Consider the following 11996-nt stretch of genomic DNA (forward strand, 5'->3'; position numbering starts at 1 on the left):
GCCCTTAGTGCCACAGGTATATTATCTATAATATTACATACTCATATCAAAGTATGTGTCTGTAAAAAAAACTCTTTTTCTACTCGTGCCACCTTGACTCACATTACAGTGCGCATATCAATGTGCAAGATCAGAAAACACATTTTAAAACATTTTCTAAGAAATGCAAAAACAAGGGCTTGAACCACTCTGTCCACAGAACACCAGAACCATAATCTACACTAGCTTCAGAGAATGTACATTGGTAATTGTTTCAGTCTCTTTGAAGAGGATATGAACTAATTGAAAAATTTGTATGCATTTCAATATTTGACATTAGCTGACTTTCTAATAGCTGATATCAAAAAGGCTTCCACAAAAGAGGTGACGCTTTCCAGATTTGTTCCTCGTTGCCGATCGGTGAAATAATGCATTTCAATTTAGGACAATAGTAAACATATTGTGGAGTAACCCCCCCCCCTAAAACACATGATATTAAACGGATTTCTGAGAATGGAGATACTAGGGTCGTCCTTTACCTACACCATGGATCGGGGTATTGCAGTACCTCAATGGTTGATCTACAGTTACTGCCTCTAGGCGCAATTAACATGAAATTGATGAAATAGTTGATATTGTAAAATCAAAAATGTTAGTATCACCTTGAAAATTTGGAGTGTGTGGTGAAAGACCTTACCACTCCATGAGACATCTAAGCCTCCACAAAAACTTCAAGTGCATAACATGAACGTAATGTAGTAATGGATTTTTAATAGGAAATAAGAAATACCCTCAATTACGAAGACTTCAAAACACTGCGTAGTACTCAGAGAACCAAACCACTAGATCACACGATCCTCTAAAACAGAATCGTCAAGCTTGATATGCTATGATTGTACCTAATGTTTCAACATTGAACATTTGACAAGTTTAAGATTTTATATTACTTTGCCTGATTGGAGTTATTAGTATCCATGCTATTTTGTAATGTCTATTAATCTGTTTTACACAATTATTTCGTATTCCAGACGCATGGTATATATATTCGTGTCCGTTGTTAAGCACCGATTTCCGGAATCATCAGACTTCGCGTTACTTCTGCTACCGTAGTCACATATTTACATGAAGTTAAAAGGGGTTACAGAACTCAACGGAAGGTAATTAATAACTGCACATAGTAATACAACAATAACAATGGTAGTGACAATGGCATTACTGATAAAACAATGGCATCAAGAGTAGACAAAACATGTTAAAACAGAAATTTGGCTTAAACACTCAAGTCAGTTCTTGGATTTTGAAATCCGATGAAGAAAGCTTACACCTTTTTTATAATAAGAGTTTCCTCCTGTTCCAGGAGTTGTCAAAAGTTCAGAACACTTTCTTGTGGATTGATGTTAACCAATCAGCTTCTGGGATCCTATCTCAACTATACGGTAAAACCGAGTCAGAAAACGGTTCATCAAAATCTCTTCAAGCAACAAAACTGAGAAACCGCTTCCCGCTAGAGGAGGTACACTAACAGTCCTCATCGTGGGTTTGAACATATTCCGAGAATCTCGGCGAAGAAACCCGGCAACTCGCACTAGAGAAGTGATCCTATAAAGTAGGATCTATGCCTTTAATTAATATACATTCATTCACACACTACATTTTACGAGGGTCTTTGTTCAATACAACGGGTTTTTACGTTTTCGTATCGTTGATGTACTATTGAATGTAATATGTGGACGTAGTTTGCACATAAAAATAATTACATAATCTAACTATTTGATCAACTGGTATACAGTAAAAGTATAGTGGGGAAACTTAATGCATACACTATACATAGTTAAAACAAGACATGCATATCAAAATAACGTGACACAGGGACTAAACTAAAACTATATGAATACTGAAGCTTTTTATTACATATTGTCTATTCCACTGTATCTCCAATGGAAATATTTGCACATTTCTAGGTACTACAAGATAAATCATAATACGAGAATTAAAAGGGTCGTGTATCTTCAAAACCGTTATTCGTATGATGATGATTTAAGGGAAAAATTATTCCTCGTCATAAGCGATCTTTTCAAATTTCATTTTGTTAAGTTCGTTATGTTCAAACTACCTGGACTTATATTTTGGTTAACGAAATATCATAACACATTTACTTTAATGGCGAGCTAATCCTTATTAAGTAAAATAATAGCGCTTTATTCAAGATACGCTTTCTTGCCCTTATACACATCGCTCTACGATCCGCAGTCTACCTTTGTGGTCAATTCGGTTACCATTTATTTGTAACTCTGGTTTCCCTTCAAAACGCATAAATCTTTCCGCCTTGACTAAAGATTCCGTGGAGGGAACAACCAATGAGTCCTTACTCAATTTTTTCTATAGCCCAATCGGGGGGTTCAAACTCAACTTGAACATAAATATATAATGATTAAATAAAACCTATTCTTATAGTAAGGAGAATGTCTTGATCTGCTATATATTCATTATTTTGGTTTTCAATTATTTTGGGTTAATAGGATTTAACCCTTCCATCCTCGGCTATAAAAAATGATTGTTTTTCCATTTTATATAAGTTATACATCATTTGCCCATCAAAAAGCCAACATTTGGTGTTCGACGTAAATCATTAAAGTTACTATATTTTTACACAATTCTCATCATAGTTCACTTCATCCTATTTTTCATTTACTTGGTGGTGAAAAGGATTATCTTTATTATAGAAATAAAATAAAGTGTAACATTAGCTATGGCTTCAAATTGATTTGTGTGCGATTTCGATGTGTGTGAGGCGCGCGCGCGCCGTGCGTTGTGTATGTGGGCATGTGCGTGGCGCGCGTGCGTTGTGTCTGTGTGCTGTGCCTGTGCGTGTGCGTGTGTACGTGTAATACAATAACACGCTATGGGTCTACCTACTATATTTACATTTAGATCTACTCTGAGATACACTCCCACCCTATATTATGTGTGGTGAACATTACAATTTCATTAATCAAATATATGATAATGATAGCATAACCACGCGAGAAAACCGTTTTCATCCGTAACGTTAAAAGCATAGGAAACGACTGACAACCAACAGTTACGACAAATTATGTCCACCTTACTATATAGCGGAAACTGCGTATGGGAAATCGTAATTGTAATTAAAAAATAACTGTTACTTTTTGTGTTCAGAATATTTTTGATGAAATAAAAATCCCTTAAGTGAAGAAAAACATGCACAATTAGATTAATATTGCCAAATGTTGCTACTTGAAGCTAGTCTTCATAAAGTAAACAACATTTAACTCAATGTCGCCAGGAAATACTTTTCGTGACCTATTTTATTATTGTTATTGGTATTGTTATTGTTAGCTATTATTATTTGCTACGCAGTGGGTCTTTCGGAGACTGTCGAAACATGTGTTAACATGAAAGGAACCCTGGGCCAAAACATGACGCGCTGGCTGTGAGCGGAGGAACAAGCCAAGAGACGGAGGTTGGGTTGGATCATCCTGTGAAGACCTCGTGTGTGCACTTGTCTTGTGACCTGATATAACTTTGTGTTGCCCGTTATAAGCAGTATCGTGCAGTGTGTGACATGCTGGTTTCCCCCTGGATTGTGCCTATAGAAAGTGTACGGGTAAATAAGGTAAATAAAGGGAAAGACTGTCATTTGTGTTTACTTCGTGCCATGCCTCGGCCACTGGCGTTTCTCTCCTGGGTTCTGGACGCTGTGGTGTTCGGTGCCTCTTGAGTGTTTCAGTGTCCCGACCCTGTATATAAACCGTTGCCTAGCCTGCTTTGTGTTGGGGCAGAGGACGAGGCGACCGGCGTACAAATGGTGTCAGGAGTGGGGATTTGTGATATTTGATCAGTGACGCGCGATTATCATGTAGTCCAAAGATGGCGGCAGCCATGAGCGAGGAGGAGGCTATGCTGAGGCAGGGCACGAGTGAGGTGGAAGCCGAGCCAGATGGGAACCTGATCACTGCCATGCTGGCCGGTATGAGGGAGGAGGAAATGGCACAAAGGGCAGGAAGAGCAGGCACAGAGGGCACGCGAGCAGGCGCACCATCTCGTCAGATGCAGGCAAGGAAGGCAAGAGGAACGTTTGCCAACTTGTTGAGGTGCTACAGAGAAAAATCTTGCATCTGTGGAAGATGGAAACGCAGCAGTACACCGACAAGGCCTTTGCAACGCCGTGAAGAGTGAAATGATGGAGGAGGTGCAGACTCTGAGGGCGAAGGTCAGGGCCTGAGGGAGGAAGTGAAGGAGATAAGCGGCGTCACGACGGTAGTAACGCTTGCAAGCAGAGAAGGCAGACGAGGTTCTGGCAAAGATGCCAGAGTGTCAGGTTTAATGGGGTCTGCGTGGGGTTCCGTGGAGGAAACCCCCGGCTAGCAGCGTCGTGTCGGAGCAGTGGTCGACTGCAGAATTTTGGGGACCCATCGGAACGCTCCCTTGGATATAGGTGGCGGCAAATCGGACCGGTCAACCCGCCTCGTTTCCTCCTACCCCTTCATCCCCCCCGGGAGTGTTAGTTCACGGCACGCGTCTCCACCCGCAGCCCCTCGGCCTCCAGACATTCTGTGAAGCGTAAGTAGTTGAGTACGACGAAGGTGGGCCTGGGAGGCATATGTCGACCAATTTGAAATACTGGAATTTGCCCAGGGCTGGAGCCAGGAAGAGAAGGCCCTACAAGCTGCGTAACAGCGCTAAGGGGCCCCGCGGTGGGAAGGGTGGGGATCTGCCAGCAATCCCCAACATGCCTCTTACACCAGCGTGGCGGGAGAGGCTTGAAACGCCGTTTCGGGCACCACCACCAGGCGAGGTATATCGGGCCCCCTGAAGAAAGCGGAATCGTTGAGCATGGCGAGACACTGTCCCAGCTGCGCAGGATGTGGAGGGGCGCTGGTAAGGAGGTCGTACCCTGCGGCTGCGGGAAGATATGATCGTGGTCCCTGGACCGCGATTTCTTTGTGACGCTGGCAGGACAAGCAGCTGCAAATCTACATTGAGAGGCACACCCTGAGGAACCTGCAGGTGGCGCTGCAAAAGGGCCTCCTTGGAGTTCGAGGCCTTTCCTGAAGGCAAACCAGTGAGCCTAGGCCCAGCTTGCTCAGCCCCGCCGTGACCTCCGGGCCGGAGGCTAAAGTGGAGAAGGTAGCATTGAGGAAGGTGAGCCCTAGAACCATTCCAAGGCTTGTGTTGGGGCTGCAGTGAGGAAGGGCACCAGACGTAGTCAGTGTCATAGGGAGCGGAGAACACGTCCTACCAACTGGAGGATTCTGATGCCTTCCAGCAGTGCTGCAAGGACGTGGTAGGTATGATTCACATCCGAGTGCATGTCCTAAGGCTAAGGAAGTGGTTACAGGCGGAAAACTCGGACAGGCTGGAGAAGGGGGCCGAAAACCCAGCCGTCCTTCGGTTTCGGGCCCCGACTTGGGTTAAGTGCCGTCGAACCAGCACGGATGCAGGTGGAGGGCTCAATAGATGGGAAGCCCATGCCGCCTGACAGTGGACACTGGGGGCTGAGAAGAACCCTAGTGCGCCGATATGTTGGCACTAGTGCGGACTTCCGACGCACCACAGAGACTGTGTGAATGTCACGGGGCAATTGTGCGCAGCTCAGGGGCAGTTGGAGGCTCGTATTGGCGGGGCAGCACGGTGCAGCGGCTGGCGGTGTAGGTGGCCGATCTGGACGAGCACGCTTGCTAGGGGCCTTACTACCTGACGCAGAGTAAGGGTGTTGTCGACCTGGGATGGAAGCTGGTGAGGTGCACGGTGAAAGATGTGACCTTTGATTCCAGAGGTTTGGCTGTGCAGAGGTAGTTATGGCTGAGCGACTGCACCTGCCCCCAGGACAGAGGTCTATAAATCCGGTGTCGACGGTCAGTAGTGAGCGTGGAGTTAGAGGGCTGTGGAGCCATCCAAAACCATGCAGCTGGCTGTGGCGTAGCGGTTGGGTGGAGCATTGTTGGACCAGGGGAGGGGTTAGTTACAGTTTAAGTAGCTAAATTCGCTGATAAGGGACCTGAAGGTGCCAAGCTCGGTGCAACGCTGGGCACTTGTGTGGAATGGAGCGTCCAAGAAGAGCTCGCGTGAGCGAGGAGTTGGTTGGTGTGGGCATTGCCTGACTTCCTCGAGGGACTTGGCGCACCGGCGGCTGTGGCGTTACCATGGGCCAGGAAGCTAATCAGGGGCCATGGTGAAAAAGAGATGACGTTAGCCCAGTAGCGGCGATTTGAGGGACGTGGGCAGACGCTGAACGAGATAGGGGACGAGCATTGGCCGGTGGAGGGCGATCAGCAGACGTCAAGTGGTGACCATGAGCAAAGGTCTTGGGGCAGAAGAATCCTCTGGGTGCCACTGCCAAATCTACCTCCGCCCACTCCTTCCTCCAGAGGGCGACTCAAGAGAGAGCGAAGAAAGCCGCGCTGGATGAAAGATTTTGTGTTTGAGAACTGATTTATTTAAATTTTCTGTCGTTTGTTCATGTTTTAGGTATGTCAGAGCAGACGGGTGTATGCTTGATAGGGGGGGATAGTGCTACGCCTGTGTTGTCTTTCGGAGACTGTGGCGAACATGTGTCGAACATGAAAGGAACCTGGGCAAACGTGACGCAGCTGGCTGTGAGCGGAGGAACAAGCAAGAGACGGAGTGGGGCTCCTCCTGTGAAGACCTCGTGTGTGCCCTTTGTGACCTGATATAAACTTGTGTTGCCCTGTATAAGCAGTATCGTGCAGTGTGACATGATGGTTTTCACCCCTTGTATTGTGCCTATAGAAAAGTACGGCGTAAATAACTTGTGGTAAATAAGGAAAGGACTGTCATTTTGTGTTTACTTCGTGCCCTGCCCTCGCCACTTGGCGTCCTATCCTGGTGTTCTGGGACGCTGTGGTGTTCGGTGCCTATTGAGCTGTTCAGTGTTCACGACCCTGTGGATGCAGCCGTCGGGCCTAGCCTGCCTTGTGTTGGTGTGAGAGAGACGCGGCGGTCGGCGTAACATATTATTATTATTATTATTGCTCTGTAAGTGTTGTAGCCACAAAGGAGTCTATAGTAGACCTTGCGCCTTACCTATTTCACCTTTGCTTGAATTTGCGGGAAAATGGTTTCTTTACTTAATGCTATGAATATCGATGGTGTTAGTTCTTAGTATTAGACATTATATTATGGTACTGATCTTGGTACGAACATCTAAAATATTTCGAAAAACAGGGAAAAGGGTAAACAGGGACGAATAGGAAGTACTTGCAATTGCCTCATAGTGACTTGTAAAAAGGTAGCCTTCTATGTGTAACAAATATAATAATAATAATATAAAAATACAAAAGAAAGTAAACGCACAGGAGCATGCATGTTATTAAATGCATGCCCATCCGGTTTTGGGAGTAAGTAAATGTAACATTACATTTTTCAAAAACATATTACTGATACTTACCACCCATTATAAGGTCAAATCTGTTTCACTACCCAATTCTTTGTACTTGTATATATAGTGGGATATTTTCTGTTTTGTTACAACCTCCAATGTTCGAATATTCAGTAGCTAATATCGGAATACAAATCATACATTTATGAAATGGGGGTTGCATAATACTTTACCAGCATAAAATAAGAATCGTCAGGCAAGTTTTCTTCTTTGGGGCAAGTTTAAATGAAAGCACTGGGGGGGGGGGGGGGGGAATATATCAAAAAACTGAAAATAATTTAAGGAGCTGGTATACCATCATAATTTTGACTTATACAGGTGGGTTTTCCGAGGAATTCCTTCCGCATAACGATAAGGCAATAAGGGGGATAGCGCGAACGTGGTTGTGGTTGCCATATAATTTACAGGAAGTAAACAGAGGGGGACAGAATTTACAGGTATCTAAAAATTGCTAGTAGTAATATAATATTCACAATAATAAAAGACGTGGCATGCATAATAATATCAACTGTAGATAAAGAAGTCGTATGGTTAATCAGTATGTTAATAGTTCTGCTAGTAGCAAGTATCAGGTGGCTATATTTATATTTCGAACAATAGTTGTTTATAATGAAATTTTCATGTAAACATTTAATCCCAATATTTAGTGAAATGTTGACTTACATTTTCTGTTCAAGTTTTTTCTATAAGTGGCAAGCTCTCAGTTTTGTTAATTATGTTCTTTTTTTGCCTTGGTTAGGAGTTACTATACTTCAGACTTGTGGATTGTATCCTCCTCTGAGCATCGGTAAACCGAGTCAGAACGGTAATCAAATCTCTCAAGCACAACACTGGACAGCGCCGCTCCCGCTCAGAGGATTACACTACAGTTCCTATCGTGGCGCGATAAAAAAAAAAAATTTTTTTTTTTTAACAAAAAACTTTTTTATTTGTCCCCGGGGGGAGCATCTCGGCGAGAAACCGGCAATCGCCACAACTTATAGTCTGTGGTCCTATGAAAGGATGATCATGGTTTCGAGTCGATGTTATTCACAGACTACTTTTTACTAACAACTTCGTTCTACTACACCGGATTTTCACGCGATATGTTGGGTACATGTATGATGCAATATGTGGGCATAGTTTGACCATTTCAAAACTAATAAGCCATAGAGGTGCAAAATAAACTAAACCATATCTACTAGGAAAGCATATTTCTTCATGATATTTCCAACGAAATTTTAGGTGCATATAATATATTAACTACTCCTAGATGATTTTGTTTTTGAATCCAAAGATTCATGAATCTTTAAAAAAAAAATCGATGTTGATTGTTTATGATAGTAACGGTATTCATATGCGAGTTTCAATTTCAAGTGTTTTTATCTAAATTTAAGGGAAATCTGCCTGACAATTATACTTGGTTAATTTGAACATCATGATTAAACATTTGCTTTTAAGTGTGCTAATCCTTGTAAGATAAATATCTATTTACTTCACATAAACCTTTCGGGGCTCTTTATTTATCTTTCAAAGTTTTTCCCCAGCCTCCCTTTTGTGGTTACTGGTGCCCTTTTATACTAACTCTGGTTTCCCTTTCAAAACGCATAAATCTTTCGCTTTTACTAAAGGTTTTTCGGGGGAGGGGAACAACTTAGTGTTCTTATCAATTTATTCTATAGCCCACTCGGTGGGTTCCATTAAAATGATATGTTAAGACTATAAACATTTGATTAATGTATATAGTTCAAGGGATTCAGTTTTTAATAAACTGTTGAATGCCCATTCCATTCAATAGACCCTAAAAATTCATACACTTTCTTCTCATCTAAAACCCACATCTTGAAGTTTTAGGAATGTTAAATTTATATTTTCTGAAGGAAAAAATAAAACAAAATTCTTAAAACAAATATACGCTAAATTGATACGCAAAATTAGCAACTATTTGATCAACAACATTTACTAAAAGGGAAAAAAATCAATGTTTTCTATATATTAGGGTAGTTAAATGAAAAAAAAACTAATAAATAATAATAATAATAATAATAATAAATAAAATAGTTGTCAAGTCTTCGTATTGTATTTTTTTCGCAATGGTATCTCCAATCGTTCATAACGGATAGCTAATAAGGGATTACAAGATCTGTAGTCCGGTATGTAAAAGAAATTACGAGATAAATATACCACTCGACATTTTTTTCTATTGATTTGGTTTATCATATATATGTAATGGGTTTTTTTTTTATTCAAACATAGCTTAAGAGATGCACGCCATTTAAGAATCTTTCCCCTCGCCAAACACTTAAGAAGCTAGTTCTAATGTAATACTTTGTTATAACGATATGTAAAAAGGGGATTAGGGATTTTGTTATAACGATATGAAAAGGGGATAGCGGATATTTGTATAACGATATGTAAAAAGGGGGATAGCGCGAACGCAGTCCCAACTAACAAAAATTGCGCACTCGAGTAACCCCAAAATTTGGGTTAATGCAAAGGGTCGCGCCACGGAGTGCAATGTGAGCCTCGCCTTGGAAAAACCCCCTTAAATGATCACGGTATCTCCTGTCCCAAGTAAGTATGCTAATACAACCCCACCCGCCGACCCACGCTCACACTTATGAGAAAACCCCACGCGCTCTATAACACCTAATACAATATCAAATTGGAATTTCTTTTGCGAAGATTTTACTATGAAACTACAATTATGTTCATATTTTAAAACTGTATTTGGGAACAAAGATGTCAATGATCAACAATCTTATTATTTCCTAAATTATAGTTATATAAGCTTTTTTCAGCTGTACTTCCGTTTATGTACTTTTATCTTTCTCCGTGACATTTTATGGAAATTTTCGTAGGTTGCTATATATATATATATATATATATATATATATATATATATATATATATATATATAAAATATATATAAAATTATATATATAGATTTTCATTTTTGTTTGTTTATATATATATATATATATATATATATTAATATATATTATATAATATTATAATATATATATATAAACCCCCATATGCACACTCACACAATTCATAAAAACCCTTCGTAAATCTATAAATACAGATGGATACACATGTACGAAAATATTTGTAAGAAATGTAATATTAAACATGATATAAATGCAAAAACAGGGATATGCATTTTAAATCTTGGTTATATTACGTTAGACTAATATCAAATATCGCAATATCTCTCTCTCTTCTCCCCTCTCTCTCTCTCTCTCCTCTCTATTATATAATATAATATATATATATATATATATATATATATATATATATTATATATATGCATAATAGTAAACGATAAGAATGTTTACCAAGTATACCCAGAAAAATAATTTTCTTTCGTTAAGGTTTCCATATATATATATATAAAATATATATATTATATATATATATAATATATATATTATGTATATATATATATATATATATAATAATTTTAATATATTTTATATATATACACACATTTTCTTGTATAATGCAAATACAGAATATGTACGAAAGTGTTCGTGTGCGTGCGTGTTAGTGTGTGCGCTTACGTTTTTACGAGTACATACATACACATGGACGTCAGTGTGTGCAGAATATACAGGGTCTAAATATTTATATACAGTAGTAATAGGCCTTGGGCATATATATATATGTGTGTGGTGTGTGTGTGTATGCAGGCAATGTGTCTGTGGGTGTGAAAGTTGTGTTAATAAAGAGGTTTTGTGATAGTTGGCTAAGAAGCTACAAGTATTTGTCCGATAAAGTTATCCTTGTAAATCCCCGCAATAGTTTCTGGGAATTTTCATACAGGAAACATTTTCATATGCCAATCAAGATTTCAATAACTTCCAATGTCATGTCGCTTAAATCCTTATATCTATAAAGAATATCACTAGCAAGTCTTCAGAAACATTTTCTCGGACACGCACACAACCTTGTTTCAGTATCGCTTCTCGGCCTTTTGGCTAAGATCAAAGTGTAGTATCTGTTCTTATCAGCTTATATCTGATACGATCCCCATGTGGGATCTACGATATTAAACTGATTTTTGGAAAATGGCGAAGTGCTAGGGCTTGCTCCCCCTTTTGCCGCGGATCGGCCCGGTATTGCAGTACCTCCGGGATTGTCCACTCCCCCCGGGGGAGGATATCATCTAATTATATTTATTTGCAAGTAATAACAACCATTAAAGATTAACCCTTCTTAACAGATGGTATTACACTAGCTTCAAAAAAATATGACTTCAACGGTTACCTTTCTGCAAATAAAAACGAAATTTAAATGATTTCTGAGAACTGGCCACTTTTTGCAGTACCTCCTAGACTGATCCAATCTCTCTGGGAAGCTATTAATTAATAAAACATTCAACTAGTTGACGAATATCACAGGAAAGGCTACAATCACATCAGCTCCAAGTGTTTTAAAACACCAGTGCCGTCCCACTCCATGTGAACCTTAGTGTAGTAACTTTTGGTATACTAACATGAATTTGTCATTCATTAATTAATCACGATTGCACCTTCACATTCTTTGACTTTGGTGTTACCGTAACATTAAGAAACAAAGGGGGTACGGGAAAACTCGAGTATAATAATTATAC

General features: G+C 40.3%; 4 non-coding genes and 1 pseudogene across 4 annotated transcripts; 3 read left to right on the forward strand and 2 right to left on the reverse strand.

Annotated features, from left to right (window-relative positions):
* Nucleotides 1–1379: 1379 nt before the first annotated feature.
* On the reverse strand, nucleotides 1380–1595 carry LOC119581389 (annotated as a pseudogene).
* Nucleotides 1596–2265: 670 nt separating this feature from the next.
* LOC119581414 lies at nucleotides 2266–2381 on the forward strand. The gene has a single exon (XR_005229549.1). It is a non-coding gene; the product is annotated as a U5 spliceosomal RNA (small nuclear RNA).
* Nucleotides 2382–8959: 6578 nt separating this feature from the next.
* LOC119581415 lies at nucleotides 8960–9076 on the forward strand. Its single transcript, XR_005229550.1, has one exon. It is a non-coding gene; the product is annotated as a U5 spliceosomal RNA (small nuclear RNA).
* A 723-nt stretch (nucleotides 9077–9799) lies between these two features.
* LOC119581339 lies at nucleotides 9800–9960 on the reverse strand. Its single transcript, XR_005229488.1, has one exon. It is a non-coding gene; the product is annotated as a U1 spliceosomal RNA (small nuclear RNA).
* Nucleotides 9961–11341: 1381 nt separating this feature from the next.
* Nucleotides 11342–11532, forward strand: LOC119581358. Its single transcript, XR_005229503.1, has one exon. It is a non-coding gene; the product is annotated as a U2 spliceosomal RNA (small nuclear RNA).
* Nucleotides 11533–11996: the final 464 nt, after the last annotated feature.

This window comes from Penaeus monodon, chromosome 14 (genome assembly GCF_015228065.2).
Source record: "Penaeus monodon isolate SGIC_2016 chromosome 14, NSTDA_Pmon_1, whole genome shotgun sequence".
Taxonomy (NCBI): Eukaryota; Metazoa; Arthropoda; class Malacostraca; order Decapoda; family Penaeidae; genus Penaeus; species Penaeus monodon.